Source organism: Drosophila montana, unplaced genomic scaffold (assembly GCF_035044405.1).
Source record: "Drosophila montana isolate Dmon_TW-CO22-7 unplaced genomic scaffold, ASM3504440v1 contig_203_1, whole genome shotgun sequence".
NCBI lineage: Eukaryota > Metazoa > Arthropoda > Insecta > Diptera > Drosophilidae > Drosophila > Drosophila montana.
Genome location: NW_026996956.1, coordinates 532,638 through 550,533, shown reverse-complemented (window position 1 = coordinate 550,533; position 17,896 = coordinate 532,638). Strand labels below are relative to the sequence as shown.

General features: G+C 35.4%; 1 protein-coding gene across 2 annotated transcripts in view; it reads right to left on the bottom strand.

Annotated features, from left to right (window-relative positions):
* Window positions 1–17,896, bottom strand: part of Fur1 (Furin 1) — a 199,573-nt gene that overhangs the window by 107,244 nt on the left and 74,433 nt on the right. The window lies entirely within an intron of this gene.

Below are 17,896 nucleotides of genomic sequence, written 5' to 3'. Positions count from 1 at the left end.
ATATCTTGAAACACATAAAAATTTTCCATACAAAAACTTAATTTTCGACCGATCTTTCCTATGGCAGCTATATGATATAGTTGTCCGATCTTAATAGGATTTTGTATATATATGGGGAGCGTAGTAAAGCGTAAAACTAATAAATACCGAGTTTGGTCAAGATATCTTGAAAAACATAAAAACTTTCCATACAAAAACTTAATTTTCGACCGATCGTTCCTATGGCAGCTATATGATATAGTTGTCCGATCTTAATAGGATTTTGCATATCAATGGGGAGCTTAGTAAAACTAATAAGTACCGAGTTTGGTCAAGATATCTTGAAAAACATAAAAACTTTCCATACAAAAACTTAATTTTCGACCGATCGTTCCTATGGCAGCTATATGATATAGTTGTCCGATCTTAATAGGATTTTGCATATATATGGGGAGCGTAGTAAAACTAATAAATACCGAGTTTAGTCAAGATAACTTTATAAACAAAAATGTTTTTCATACAAGAACCTACTTTTCGACCGATCGTTCCTATGGCAGCTATATGATATAGTGGTCCGATCCAGCTGGTTTTGACATATGAACTGCGTGCAACAGAAAGAGGGAATTCTGCAAAGTTTCATAAAGATAGCTTTAAAACTGAGAGACTAGTTCGCATAGAAACAGACAGACGGACAGACGGACATGGCTATATCAACTCGGCTGTTGATACTGATCAAGAATATATATACTTTATGGGGTCGGAGATGTCTCCTTCTATGCGTTACACATTTCACGACAAAATTATAATACCCTCTGCAAGGGTATAAAAATATGGAAAACAAAATTCTGTAATGAACTCATTTATTATGAAGTATGAACTTAAAGAACATTTTTATAAACAAACACTACGCATGTGCGTTTTTTTTAATTTCATACTACCTTAACTAATGATCATATAAAATAAATCAAATCCCCAAAAATGCATATTAACTTTTTCTTTTTCCGAACCTTGCCCGTTTTAATTGTGTTGCCTTAATGACCACACACCACTAAGTAATAAAGTAATAAACTGAATCAGTTTGAGGTAAATCCCCTTGAAACGTAAAAAAGCTAAATAAAAAAGTTAATATGAAAAAAAAGAAATAGTTAAAACACAATGAAATTAAATTATAAACAAGATCATTTGAATCAGTACATTAAAGCAACCAATAAATTTATATATTATATATATCGGCTCGGAATAAATTTCCACCGATTAAAGTTACCTAAAGCATTACGAAATTAATATTAAACTTTACTTAACTCTAAGTTTCAAATAACCAAATGCTGCTGAACGGAAATTCACACTTCAAGTGTTATCTGAAGATAAACCCAGCCACTGGCAAGCCTATTTATATGCTAACCTCACATTAGCCTTTCCCCAATTGCCTGATTTTCATTTTAAGCGGTGGGCGTGGTCCACCCACTGTGATAAGCTACTTGGTCGGCTGTTTGCGTTAATGTCACACATGCATCATAACCGCAGGGTGATTGTCACAAGCCACTAAACCAAGAGCGTAGGGGAGTCAGGAACCGAATAATTTATAAAATATTTGAATAAGCAAATCTCAGCTACCATATTGCTGCTTAATAGGAAGACATCAAGAACCAGATAATATCAACTAGCTCACATGATTTTTTGCAGTATTATTTAGTAAATAATAATACATAGTATTTACATTTATAGAGCATACAAATTTGCATACAGTCTTTTTGCACGCAATTTACTTATTAATTTAACACATTTTTTTCTTCTTTTCATTAACCGGCCCTGGTCCTTTTTTTGCAGCCTGAGGCCTCAGTGAGCTCGGGAGCATGTAGCTAATACTTATCTGACCATTTCCCCATTATCACTTTCCCGTACCCTATTCCCTTATTGCCCTGTTCTACTCTCTACTTTTTAAGAAAGGACAAATACAAGTTTGCACTTAACTTCGCTATATATGTATATTTATATTTCTCATAATATCTGGAATCTATCCACATAGCTTTGTGCACTAAGCTCATTATATTAAAATGTTTAAAGACATAAAAATAAAGGTAGTCATGCAATAAATCTTCTAGTTATTGTTTTCTGGATTGTTCTCGCAAGTCCTTGACAATAAAAGGCTCACAAATTTTTCGGGTAGCTCAATTTCTTTTCGTATGCCTTGCTGTTAGGACACTTAAAACTTGTTCCTCCAGAGCTTTTGGCCTCTTGAAAATGTTTCAACATTTGCTGCAAAAAAGGTAACGAAGCATTAAATTGAAAGGCGCCCCTCAGCCCTCGCACTCTCAACAAAAAGTTGCTTACCTGAGGCTTTAACCTCGTACATACACTGTATATATTTTTTATTTGCTTAAACTTTTGCTAAAGCATTAGCAGCATATTGTTGTTGCTTGTTGGGGGAGACGGAGTCTTAAATGTGGTGCAGGCAAAAACAGCGAGAACAAGTTCAGTTAAATCTAATAAAAAACAAAAAAAAAAAACTGTCGAAATGAGCCAAAGTTAGAGTTTGATTTTTATGAGCCGCACAGACTTTGTGTGTTTATGTGTGTACCCTTAATTAGGGTATTGAAATTCGGACCATTAATATGTAACGTTTTAAACGAAACATTTTGTGATCGGCAATAGATACGATTGGATTAGTATGCATATAATATTTGATTCATATTTAACTAGTTAGATCAGATAAATTTATTTTATATTAGTGTAGCGGAATTTAAAAGTCAAATGCAAGGCTCTACTCTTAGAAATAAATTTTTTCAATTTTTGAAAGGAGGGAGGTATTTAAAAGGAGAAATCTTCGAATTCGTATGCTATGTAAGAATCTTTTCACTAAGCTTAGGGGAGGAGATATTGAAAAATATCTTTCTGCTTATGGTGATATATTTATATTTATTTCAATTTTGATGTCTGTAACTTTTGAAGCTCTCTAGATACACGCGTAGATGCCTTCACACACGAATAAGGCTAGATCAACTCAGCTCGGTGTTACGATAGATTATATTAACTTCATAGGGTCGGTATCGATTGGTCAGTGCTCATTGATATGTAGTTTCGATAGATAAATCGAAAGTATGGCAGCCTTTTAATTGACAAAATGTACAACATATAGAATGCAACACTTAAGGGCCAAGTTAAAACGATTTAAGTGTTTATAAAATATCCGCCTTTTAATAAATTAGCAAGGTAATTATCAGTAGCATTCTTAAATTTATCTCTATTCTAAATTTATCTCTCTTAACATTGCCAGCTAGAAATTTCTCACAAATGTTTATGCAAATATTTATGTTTAAATTCTAGAGATGCCAGAAGCGTCTGTCAGGGGCTCGTACAGTGTGTACAGTATAAAGTGCAGACAGTTTTGGGCCCACAGAAACCAATGACAAAATTTACAGAACAAAGCCACAGGCAATTATGCTCAAACCAGGCGAAAGCTACAGGCTTTTTGGTTCAACATTCACTAGTATAAATAATTATTTGGTGTTTCCGTAATTTTGAGAGCAAGCGTTGAAAAGCCGCAAAACCCATTTGCCTACAACTTGATTTGGCAACTCAAAAGCTTGGAGGCTATATTAAATCTGCTTAGTATTTAGTTTCGACACTGGATGACCACACTGACCAGCGCGCCAGAAACTGCAGCTGTAGCCAACACAGGCCAAAAATAATAATAATATTTATTAACTATGAGATACAATGCCACAAAGCGCATCCCATCCAAGGCAAAGTTGGACTTTGCCACAGTCAAAAGGCATTCGTTGTTGCCTGTGAGTGGCTGTGGGCGAAAAGCACAAGGCGAGAATCCGGTGGGCCATGAAAATATTGCTTAATTAGCCACTGCATAAGTTGTGGGTAGATGGGCAGATTAAAGTTGGTTTGCTAACTCAAATACAAAACAATTCGAAACCCTGTTTCAAAATTATACGCATATCCTAGAAGTTTGAAGCCTGATGTAAGCTGTTTAATTGAAAATGGGTATATATCTGTTCTGAAACTGTTACTTAAAGGCAGACCTTGAATCCAAGCTCTTCGACAGTCACAACTATTTATTGTAGCGGCTTTGGCTGAAATGGGTTTGAAACTGGGCAAAACTTAACTTGAAACTGTTTAATCTCAGTCTTAAAGCCTTTTACAACCGCACATTAATCGTTTTTGAAACTGTACGAAATCTAACTCTATGCCGCAAATCTACAATCCAATTAAGAATTTTAGTTTGGAAGGCCACAGCTTCATTTATAGTTTCCTAATCCAATTGAACAAACTGCCAAGAACAGTATTTTTAATCCCAAAAACGATTTGAAACCAGAGTATATTTATTTTGATCGAATGTACACTCAGTAAGCATTTTATATTGAGAAACTGCAGGACGTGTGGGCTACATTACCTCAATCAATTGGTGAATTGAACACGTTCATTAGGATAACATAGGCCGAAAAATGAAATCCTACCCAACATGGCCAGAAAACAAGCAGAAAGTTCAATTAAATGCAGCCTGACAGTCCAAAAACAAGTTGTGCCACACGATGCGGCATAACGACTCGTAGAGACAGTCAACTTAAATTTGATTATGTGTGCACATGCACACACCAACACACAGACACCAACATACACATGTGTTTATGTAGAACGAAATGCGAGGCAGAAAATCTGTTGACGACGAGCTCAAAATTATGCAACATAGTTGGTGGCAGGCAAGCAGTTAGACAGGCAGCAGCTGCCGTTCAGGCAATTTTCTTTGAATTTCGTGCAAACAAACCTACTAAACGCCGCACTACAGCTACTACGACCTCCGCGTCCCCCTGTACTTAACCCTTAACCCTCTTGGGCGGCTGGAATATAACCAACGATTAAATATTTTCATTTTCATGCCCCTATGGGTTCTACTGCTGCGGCGGCTGCGACTGCCGCCATGTTTATGACATCAGGAAAAACACAAAATTTATTTAATTAAAATTCGAGTGTGTGCGAGTGATTGTGTGTGTGTGTGTTTATGCTGCACTCTAATTGAATTGCAGGCAGTGTCGAAATAAGTAGACTAATGTGTGCACCTGTGTGTGTTTATTTTCGTTAGTGTCAGGTGCGCCACGTCCTGAAATATGCAAAAAAAATGTTAATTACAATTTTTTATAATTTCCTTTTTATTTGTGTCGAGATGCAAACAACAGTCAGCGTATCATAATGAAGTTCTAGATAAACAGAGGAAAATAGAAAAGAGTAAATGGAAAATGGACAAGGGAAGAGCATACAAGTGCACTTTTAACGATATGCAAACACCAAGAATATTTTATGTTTCTAGGCAGCTGTCAGACGGATATGTGAGGACCTCGCATGTTGTCATTGCCGTCGCATCGGTCATTTAAATGCAAACGATAACAAAATGACACATTTCAATGGCAAGGAAAATACCAATTACAAATACATTTTACATATCCCATTTGCATATATATGTTTATACATCCTTGTACATATTTTACACGCGAAAAATGCACAACAATACCGCACGAAATTTGATTAGACTGTGTTATGGAATGCCCCTACTGCTCTAATTGATTGACAGTTGCAGCACATTACGCACGTAACGTTAACGAAAATTCATTTCACAAAAATAATCTCTTGCAAGATAATCTCTTTCAAATACCCTCCACCTATTATACATATATATAAAAAAAATTCATATTTATATGTTGATTTTACTGTAATGTGATACAAATTTAAAATAATTTTTAATTATTATGGGATTTTCAAGCCAATGAAATAGGACTCTATATCATAGGAGCCTTATAATACAATAATCCGAATAATCTATTGATACTGAACTAGAATGTAATAATACTGTATAGGCTCCGAGATGTCTTCATCTGCAAAATTATATTACCCTCTACAAGAGTACATAAAAAATTTACAAAGGCTTTATAACAAATATTTTCAAATATGAAAATATTATTTCAAGTTTGTCAAAACGAGGGTTTAACCAACAGGAACTAACATGCCAGGAATTCCCTTAGCTCAAATGCCTTTGCAGTATAAGCAGAGTGAACATTTTTAAACTCACAAAACCCTTGCATACGTAAAGGCGGACTAAACTTTTACTAGACAGACGGTTAGGCAGATGCGCAGAGGAACAGACAGCTAGGCAGACAGCCGAGCAAAGAGCAGCAGCCTGGACAGACGTTGAGGTGCGGTTCCAGACCGCTTAGACAAACAAAACACTACACCGCATGTATAAAGAATTTCAATTTGAGCGGCATTCATTCCTTGACGTTGCACGGACGCTCAACGAATCTCTCCGGGCTCAGCTTTTGCAGAACTATTGTTGCATACATTTAGGTGTGGCAGGCACGTACGCATGCAGCAACGCCGCCAACAACAAACACACACCCACACACACACACTCGCACACTATTTAAGTTTAAATGAAAGCAAAAATGCAGAATGGAGGGCGAGCGAGAGCAGGCAAGCAAGTGCATGCAACCGAGTCCAGCAGATTAATGCCGAGTCACGCAGGCATCGGTAAGAAGAAAGAGCTCCGGGTCGGGCACTGCGAAGCTCGACGCTTGATTGTATTTTTATTTAATTTGAAAGCAGGCGAAACATGGCAGGCTACTAAGTCTGCTCGCTATCTCGCTGCTCATCTGCGCATACCCTATAAAGGAGTTAGGAAGGATCTTCAGAAGACATATTTAGACAAACCCGTTTCAAAGAAAAGTACAGCTTACACGCACGTCATTTACAGACCAAAAGCCAGTTACGAACTTAGAATGAAGCATGCGTACACATAAGATCTGTGCCCCCACAAACAACCCATATTCAAGCAGTATAATTTGGGCCTTTAATGAACCATTTGAAGCCACTTTAAAATGTCCTGTTATCCTTTAAACACATATACATAGGTTCTATTCCCCCACCGAACAACCCATATTTCAGGAGTAAAATTCAATGACTATATGCGTATAATGAACCATTTTGAACGTCTTTTAAATGTCCTTTAACTACCTATCAAATCACCTTTGAAACTAAGAAGACTTCCTAGGCTTAACAGGCACCGTGAGATATATATTGAATTAATTATATGCCATCCACAGTCTTTATACAATTATAACAATACAGGGCATATCAAAGTCAAGTACTTTTTATTTTATATTTTTCATTATCTGGTTGGCTTATCTTGCATATTTGTCCGTGCTTTATGTGAAAAGCACGCGTCTGTCAGGATAAATCGCGAAAATGCTCCACAAAGAGAATGCGAGAGAAACATGGCTAAAGGATAAGTCCGAAATCGTTAATTGTTGTGCGATTTGCACAGTACGTGTACGGCATGTAATGTCCCATCAAGAGGCTATATGTGCGCATAATTATAATGGCTGAGAATACAGCCGCATATACACTACCGGAAATAAATACCGATATACGTACTTGGCTAACCTAGAGCGTAAGAAAAAGCTAGTCATTAAACTGATAAACATCGCGCAGCTCAGTGTGAAAATTTGAAATGATAACCGTGTGTGTGGTTGACTATCTAAGTGTCGGACAGTGTCAGCAGGTGAAGCTATTTGCGGGAACACTAAACCCTAATGCCACTTTTATGATGATTGTCCGGCTTGGAACAGGGTGTCACGATTGGAAAAAGAGTTCAAACAAATTAACAGGCTGATTTGCATGAATATGATTGATATAGATTATATGTTCCCTGAAAATTCTTGGTCCCCTATATATTTCACTTAAAATAAATGTACAATTTATTGATAAATGCAAATCTGTGCTAATAATGCTTAAGATCTTGAAAGTAAATAAATTTGTATATTTGTATATATTATTTTATCTTCTACTAAACTTTCATGTTCAATATGTTGATATAAAAGGATCAATAATTTACCTTATCAAAAAAAAAATCCTGACATTTTGATATTTTATATTTATATTAAATTTCTTTCCAGAATAAAGGTCGCTTACAAATGATGGTGAAATATTTACAGGGCTGCAGTGTAGCCAAAAAAAATAATCGGTTGCTTTGTAAGTTTATGGATAGAACTTATTGCTCGGAAACGAACACCCATTATCCTTAACAACAAATTCTCTTTATGCGTATGCACACACACAGCCCCGCACACAGCCCCGAAGACAGACAAAATTCAGTTTAAAAGAATAAGGTCAAACTGTTCCAATGGTAAAGCGCTGGGGCGCGATAAAGGTAAATGTAAAAATATGACTAAAAGATAAACATAAATCATTGCATAAAATAATTACGTGAGCGGGCAAAAAGAAGGCAGCCAGTTGGCCAGGTAAAAGAATGAGAATGGCCAGAAAGAGAAAGCAAGGTGATAAGAGCTAACGTTAATGAGACTACTCAGCGCATGACATTATGATTGATAAATAGGCAGCAGAGAGAGGCGGGCGACAGGACACAAGAAAATCGGCAGGAGACGAGAGAAGCTTTCAGCAACTTCCGTTTCAGCAAAATTGTGACAAATTTAAGTAAAGCACAAGAGTGAGTGCAAGACAGAGAGAGACAAAGAGTAAGAGAGCATAATGTGCATGTCAGCGTTAGATAAGAGTGTCTCTGGCAAGCAAAATGGCAACTACAAGAGAAGTGGGCTATAGCAAGGAATTGTTTTCGCCTGGGGGAAATGTGAGTGGAAGTCAACGCAGAAATGAGTAAGTTATTCAATTATTTATGATTCCGCCACATCGTGAAGCCTAATTGGAAATTATGTGCGGCAAGTAAAATTCCAATGGGGAAGGGCGAAGGCGCAAAATGCCGTGGACAAGCATTAAATGAAGACATTCAAATGGGATGTAAGAAAAAAATACAGAGGTTAACAAAACTAACTTGACTGAAGATGAAATGACCCGACAAGTCATATTAGGTAACACCTCTAATGTAACCTACTTTGTTAAGGGAATACCTTTTCCCTGATATCAATAATATTGCAAGCTGATGCAAAGAGCTTCAAATTGATTCTTACAAAAAGGTAAAGCATCATCGTTAATACATTTTCTCTCATTTTAAAATATACAAATATACTAGAATATCCAAAAAAATAACAACAAGATCGTATTGAATGTTGATACTCATTAAGAATATTGATATTTGACTTCCAGTGCTAGGCAACGTATTAAAATGGAAGTGGGACAGCCTATAAACTAATTAATTTATAGGTAATTTAGTATACTAAATAAAATAATCTAGCAAATCATAGCTATGATACTATGATTAATACAATTTGCTCAAACATTGTAAATAGCATTTCAAATGTTTAATGAGCGCAAAAACTTTCATTAGCTTATTATAAATTTTATGAATATAATATCAACTCACCGTATTATAAATATTATTATTATAAAATCCAATTACCCTCTATAAAAGTAAAAGAAAAACAAGTGTCTTGATTAAATGTCGCAAGCTAACTAATTAAGTGCAAAATTTGTGAGCCTAATTGATTTGAAAGTTGATGAATTTATTGCTGCCCATCATCAAGGAGGAAGGTTTCGGTTACTTTTATGCCAAAAAGTGTTTGGTATCCTGCGGTTCCTAATGCCATTCACCAAAAGAGCTTTACTTAACATTTTCAGCTTGTCATGCGGTCAAGGTTCCGTTTGGCAATAAAGGCTGTTCATAATTTAGCAGCTGACTAAAGTTCGTTTAGGTTTCGGGTGATGCCTTTGTTAGAAGTGCCAGCTGGTGGTTGGAAGCTATTTGAGTGGTTGGCAGCTGTCAAGTGTAACGTAAAGTGCTTGGCAAGACCGCAAAGTGTTGAAGTGGGTTTGGTTTAGCTGTGTGACATGTTTTTCAAAAAGCAAATGCTAATGAATTATGCTATTGAATGTGGAATTCTTACACAAGTTCAGGATGAACAGGGAAAAAATCATGAAATAGACTACTGAAGAGGCAACAGAAAACACTTCAAATCAGGTAAAGTTTTCCTTTAAGAGAACTTTTTGGATCTTCATTATCCCAATCAGGACATCAGGACTCTTGATCGGACAAAAGATACCCGACAGTCGCTGCCCGCCCAAAAGGGTTGTATTAACATTGATATTTATCGATGTACACTTATAAACTATGGTTTGATTCCATGCACAAAACCGCAATCAATTAAAAATAACAACAATAAGGACAAAAAACTCCATTTTCTTTACTTAAAGTACAACCATTTTATGGTTTTACTGAAACACGCTCGATAACATTTTAAATAATTGGCAATGGCTAAAAATAATGTATTGAAAAATATTCAAAACGCTCTTAATTAAAAACAAGTAAGAAGCTCTAGTCGGGAGCTCCCGACTAGGGAATACCCTGAACCCTCTTCTACCAACACCAAATTCAGCTCGCGCTACGCACTCGTTCGCTTCAGCAGTAACAAAAAAAATTAAAAAAAAAAAAAAAAAAAAAACAGTTTCCTCGATAGGTCTCCAACTCATGTTTTGGCTAGCCACGAGTTTGGGGCAGCTAGCGCAAATCGCAAGAATTTCTGTGAGCATGTATACACATTCATGCGCGTCTTTATTAAATTCTATCAACAGCATGGCAATTGCTATTGTATTGTTTTCTGCGCTGCTATTTTAATCCGTTTTTATACCCTGAACCCATTAAAAATGGGTAAACAGTGTATATTGTATTTGTGCAAATTTATGTAACAGGCAGAAGGAAGCATCTCCAACCCCATAAAGTATACATATTCTTGATCAGCGTCAATAGCCGAGTCGATCTAGCCATGTCCGTCCGTCTGTCTGTCCGTCTGTCCGTCCATCCGTCCGTCCGTATGTATGAACGCAAGGATATCAGAACCTATAAGAGCTAGAGACTTGAAATTTTAGCTGTAGGTCCTCCTAGTCCATGCGCAGATCGAATTTGTTTCCGATATTCGATAACTTGCCCCGTTTCCAATTTCGGCAAATAATATGAGCTAGAGTCACCAAACTTGACATGTAGCTTCTAGAATAGTATATATATATATCAAGTATCTTTCATTTTATACCTATCGCCACCTCCCCGCTACCACCGAAAAGCTATAAATCAAGTTAATTATCCAACTTGTATTTTCCATCAATTTAAGCCACAATTTATATGCAATTGAATTTTTCAGAATACACAAATATTCTTTATTCTATTCTACAATAAGATGTACTGTCGAAAATTTCATTAAGATCGGTTGAGAAACACAAAAGTTATGTGCGCACGTGTTAGCAGCACACACATTCATGCGCGTCTGCTTTGAATTCTATCAACAGCACTGCAAATGCGATTGTATTGTTTTCTGTGCTGCTATTTTAATTGGTTTTTTTTCTCACTGAAGGTCAATTATTGGTGTGGCCCTTGAGTAGAGGCAGCGGAAAGTGGTGCGGTTAGTTGCGAGTTCGAACCTTGCCAAGGGAACAATTTTTTTTTTTTTTCATTTTTATTTTTACTACTAAATCAAACGAGCGCGTAGCGCGAGCTGCATTTGGTGTCGGAAGAAGAGGGTTCAGGGTATCCTCTAGTCGGGAGCTCCCGACTAGAACCTTTTACTTGTTTTTCTCATTAAGACTTAATTCTTGGTGTGTCTTATGAGTAGGGCTGGTGGCAAGAAGTGAGGTCTGTCGCGTGTTCGAGTCCTATTGAGGGATCTATTATTTTTTATATCCTGAACCCATAAGAAAAGGTTAAAAGCCACTACGTAGCAATAAATCAAATACATTTGAACTACCCACCAGCTTTAACTATAATTTTAAGGCAATTGTCTTTTTAAGAATATACGAATATTCTATAGCACAATAAGCTCTACTGAAAATTTCATGAAGATCGGTTGAGAAACACAAAGAAACGGTGTTTTGGGTAGCCTCGTGTTTGCGGCAGCTAGGGAAAATTGCAAAAATTTCTGTATGCATGTACACACACACATTCATACGCGTCTTTATTGAATTCTATCAACAGCATTGCAATTACGATTGTAATGTTTTCTGTGCTGCTATTTTAATCGGATTTTTACTCACTAAGATTCTTGGTGTGGTTTATTACGAGCTTGAGACCTATCGAGGAGACACTTTTTCTTCGCTAGTCGGGGGCTCCCGACTAGAACCTCTTAATTGTTTTCTTTGCATTTTAGATATGTTTTTCACCTATTTAACGATTCTGGACAGTTTAAATTTAAGCGTATTATCTTATTCATATACTATTTAATAATGATAATAATAACAATGCAAAAGTTAAAACATTTTCAGGCCCGTAAAACTTGAAGCTCGAAAGAAGAAAAAACAGTTGATCTGCATTTTTCAAACAAGAAGGGAGATGGGGGTTTGCGAATAGTGTGAAATATATTTTAGAAGAATTGCAAGAAAGCTCTTTGAAAATTAGTTTGAAGCCAATCGGATGATAAACAAAAACCGCTTTCCACGATTTTTCACAGCTGCTGCCAATGCGCGCGCTCCTTTTTATAACGTTGATTTTCAATGCCATATTAAGGACGCAACACTTCCCCGCCCAGTGGAAGTTAGCGAGGATCCATATGATCCATAAGTCGGGCAAGCGGGAATATGACCCTAAGTCATATCGGCCGATCAGTCTCCTGCCTTCCTTGTCGAAGGTCTGGAAAGACTGATTGTCGCCCGACTTGCAAGGCTTATGGATCACTCGGCCATCCTTCCTGATCACCAATTTGGGTTCAGGGAAGGGCGACCACGACACAGGAGACGCCCAGATTGCACCGATGATAAAGCAAGAGGACTCAAGCAGGCTTGGCGAAACATTACCTAAGCCAACTGTGTTGTAATAAAAATGTATGCTATTTTTGATCCAATACAATAAAACAAAAAACAAAACAAAAGGCGGGAGCTCCCGGCTAGAGCTTCTTACTTGTTTGATATAATAGTATGCAAAATATATTTAAATGAATAAAGTTAATTGAAAGACTTTATTAATGTTGTATATTCAAACATTCCTTAAATTTAAAAAGTGTTCTTACATTTTTAAATTCCCTAAAAAAAGCAGACATTTTAAATTATTCTGTAGCATTTACGAGTGTAACATAAACCTAGCGAATTCACTTTTTATTTATTTAGCACGTTGCTCTAATAGAAAAACAATTCCGTTCTGCAGGCCTATCCGAAAATGACTAAAAACATTCGGCACTTAATAAAAAAGAATCTCTAAAAGCCTGTGCAAATTGTGTTAATTTTTTGCAAAACCTGAAACAAAGCACGGGCTTTAATATATGATCAATATATAAGCCGCAATATAAACATACAAATAAACAAGTATGTGTGTTCTAGTCGAAAGTAGCCGACGAGGAATTACCCTGAAACCTGTGCCAAGCCTAAGAGAAGATATCAACAAAGAATGATAAACTCGGTTGGTTTTTAAATCTCTTGCTTTTGTATTTGTATGGCTAGAACTAATTAGCTTGTCGACCTGATAAAGATTATATTGTGGGGTCAGCCTCTTACATAGATTTGAAAACAAAAACAATATACCCTGTTTATGCAGTTTCAATGGGCTCAGGGTATAAAAACAAAAACAACCTGGCAAAGGAAATATCTTTGAACAATGACGAAGACAAGCGCCCGAATTCCGGGGTCTGAAACGCAATTTGTTAATGGAAATTCAATTGAATTGAAAAACTAAATAAATATAAATATGCTAGCCACGCACACATGCACACACACACACTCACAGGTAAATAAATAAAGCGCAAGAGAGCATTAAATAAAAATTGAAATACATCACAAACGAGCATTTATACTTACTTAATTTTTATTTACATGCCCCGCACACATTGACTGGATGGATATTATGATGCTGTTCAAACTAAATGTAAATATGCTGTAATGATTTATTTTTCTCCCTGAAGATTACACATATTTATGAAAGGTTTAATATGAACACCGCCTGATACTTATATTATATACCAAAGAATATTAAATATTTATTGTGCAACCTTATTACAGGGTATCTGGGAGTTAGGAACTCTTAATGGATATTTGTTTTCAGTTTTTAATTGGTCGATTTAAGTAAACAAGTTTTTTAATTAAATAACTGTTCAAACAGCTGCAATTATATATTTATTACATTAAAAAAGCTAGCATTTCTTTTTTAAATACCAACTATGAAATTGAGGTGTCAAAGTATTTGTGTGGCTATTGATGAAAGAATAACATGGATCTAAATAAAGTTGTGAATCAGAGAAACCAAATATATTAGAAAGTTTTTATGAAATATAAATATTAAATATGTATGTTGATATTATGTTTAAAATTGCGTGATTTTTCATATTTCACTCGATTTTAATTACAAATAAAAACCTAAGTCAACAATAAAATAAATGAGTTCAAAATTAAAATACAACAAACGTTGTTTATTGAAAAGTCAAAAATGTATAAGGTCATATTCCGAAACAAAATTGAAATAATATGTGATTAAAGTGACATTTGTCTTAGAACCTAACCGTAGCTTAACGCTATCCATTAGGCATTCACACGTTCATTCACAGCTCAACAATTCACAACGTTAAGCCCTTGGGGGTTTGGTACACATATTTTCCAGTAAACAAACATTCACTTTTTTTATGTATGCCAATTCTTCAATAACAAACGATACTTGCCTCAAAGGACAAGTAACAATGATGACAACAACAACAGGCAAATGACCGTGGCTCCGGCTGTCAATCTGTCGGTCAGTCAATACATACATAAATAGCTGCCAGCTAGAAAATTTGCTTCAGGCATTAAAAATAGAATAAATAAAGAAGGAGAAAAAAACATTGTGGGAATTCTTGGTGTTATTTTGTCAATAACATGCAATAACATTTACGACAACACAGACAAGTTGTACATATAAACGCACATACATATACATATATATATATATATATATATATATATATATATATATATTTGTGCATATGGATTGTATATAAAATATAAAAATCCCAGATGTCTGTAAAAAAAGAATATGTTTATGCCGTAGGTTGTGCAAAATGGTTTCCGCTTTACCATGGCCACAAACCTTTTTTCTTTTATTAAATTTTTTTTTGTAGTTGCGAGAAAACGTTCATTGTTATTGTTATAGTTGAGGTGCATACATTGTTTTTGGTATGTTCTCGTTACAGTTCAGCACGTACTCATCAGGAGCCTAGCCCTTAAAATCATGCGGGAGCAGCAATATTACCATAAACGTAGCGGCATAGAAAATACACTTTACAAATACACAATAAGCCACACGACAAACAGGCTTTTAACTTTAAGTCAACTTAATACACATATTGAGCTTTTAGACTTTTTAGTTAGTGTCTGAAAGCTTTTAGACGTAAATTATTAGCTCCTATCAAAGTACTACTCTTATAGCTTCAGTTATCGTTTATTCATATTAATTAAAAAGTTTTTATAAAAGATTTGTTACTGAAAGTATATTCAGAGATTTCAAGTTCAAAATATGCAATTCATTTTTGTTAAATTGAGGAATGAAAGCCAATCTTTATGCAATTAAACAAATACCGTTAAGTAAAGTTTATTTAATTAAATCACTTTCCTTTTTTCTTTCGGAGGCTTTTCTCATAATATATCGTCTTTAAATTGTAAAGTAACATAATGATCCATAATGAAGCTATTTTATGCAGTTTACTGGTTCCCACAAGCTGCACCTGTTAGTGCAGATACCTCTCGCAGTCGTTGGTCCAGTCGTATAAAGGCCGCACTTCATTGCCTTGACTTGGCCAATTGCCATTTTGTATTTCACTTTATTTTTATCATTGATAGAGCCTGAACTCTACCTCACCGTAGTACAATACAATATTTTATTTATCTGCCAGCACGTTTGAACTATGAAATAACCACGAGTATGTATGCCGCTTCGTGGTCAATACTTGTTTATATATATATATGTATATGTATGACTGACCCACATGGCAATTGCAACGAGGTCGTCACTACCAACTGAAACTAAGGATCGCAGCAGTTGGTTGTCAGGTGGCAGCCACATTTATTATGGTATCGCAGAACACGAAATGGCCGTGCAGGATTTATTCTTGTTTCTCTATCTGTCGGCCTAACTTAAGGCTGTTTAATTAGAGCAGGTAAAGCCCAACCTCAGCTTTAGTCCCATCAGTCCAACAAAAGCTGAAATGTGTTGCTAGACTGTGGACTTGTAGCACTTACCTTCACGCTGTTAGTTATTAAGTTTTTAGGCATCCATTATCTAAATCAATCGAGCAATTAATTACAAAATTTGAAAACCACAAGAACTGTTGTAAGTGCACACATTTCGAGTAAAAGCTCAGATGCATTGAAAAATAAACATTTTCAGTTCAATGTATCGCTCAACAGGAAAATTCCCTGTATTCTAAGACAATATGGCATATACTAGAGATGTGTGGCACGATTAAGCTCAAAATGTCTATGTAGACTAAGCTAACAAGCTTATAGATAAAGTTTTACGTTTATGCTAACCCTTTACCTACCCCAGGCATTTTACAGTGCAGGGTACAATAAAAACCGAACAGAAATCAATCATCGACATGTGTGTATCACACAAAAATAAAATTCAACTAAGGAACTGACGAGGTGACTAGCTGACAAACTGCAAGACGATTTCCAGCTCAGTCCGCCTGTCGAACTCCTTGCTGTCATCTCTTCGTTTATATTTGCAAAGAAAACATTTATGTAAACTTTCATATTATAAGAATTGCATTGTGCATGTCCATCTGTCTGTCGATCTGTCGTTCGGTCTGTCAGTCTGTCTGTCTGTCCGTCTGTCTGGCTGTCTGTCTGTTCGTCTGTCTGTCTGTGTTTGTTTTATAACGACTGCAAAAAAAAAAAAGACAACTTTTGCCAATACGTTTCAGAGTTGTCTTCGCCTTTGCGTTTGGCCCTTCAGCTTGTGTGTCGTCTGTTGAATTGGCAGCTTTTTATTTGCCAGCTGCTTCGATTTCTAGTTTACCTCTGACTCGCCTTCTTAGTCGTCGTCTATCTGCCAATTTGTATTTTCCTTTCACTCTTAACTGCAACATGAAAACACACACTTTATTTTATTTAACTCAATAAACAATAAAGACATTTCATTGCTTCAATAAATTACTTTTAAAATTGTTTGGCTTCAAAATTTGAAATTGATTTTTGGCAAACAAGAAATACTCAACAGTTAAATACTCAATTGATGTGTAATAAATAAAATGAAACTAAGTAAAATCTCCCTCACTAAAAAATCCAATAAGAATAATAAATCAATATACAGTGACACCCATCGACCTGGTGTTTTTTTCTTCTGGTACAAATATTTCCATTTTAAATACTTTTTTGGATTCAAACAAGTAAAGCAAACAATATTATTTACATTTATATTAATTTTAATGGTCTGTGATTTGCGAATATTGAACGATCCAAAAAAATAATTAATTTTTTAAAGAACAAGAAACTTCAACTCTTTACAATTTCATTCACAGATAATTTCTCTTTTTCAAACTCACAAATATTTTTATCATTTGTGCAGCAAACTTCTTCAAATAGTCAGTAATTTCATTGCCATTAAACGCCACTTATGGCATGAATATGTACATTTGGGTCAAAGGTACACTAACAATTTCGGCGCCATTTGCATTTTCAACATTATGCATTTGATTCAGACGATGCAGGGTAATTTACTCAGTATTCAAACAAACACTTCAAGGGAATTTAATTACTTTAACTACAAAGAAAGTAAATAGCCTTTCCTGAAAATATATAAAAATATATAGTTATTAAGCATGGCTGCAAACCATAAAAACCTATGAATCACGTTACGATTCCGTTCGTATAACTCGTTTCCCAAATTTATCTTAAATTTCAATAAAACTTTTTTAGAATATATAGTTCCTTTATCTTATTATTTACATTGAAGCCATATTAACCATTTCTGATATTTTAATCTACTTTGAAGATCCATATTTAATTT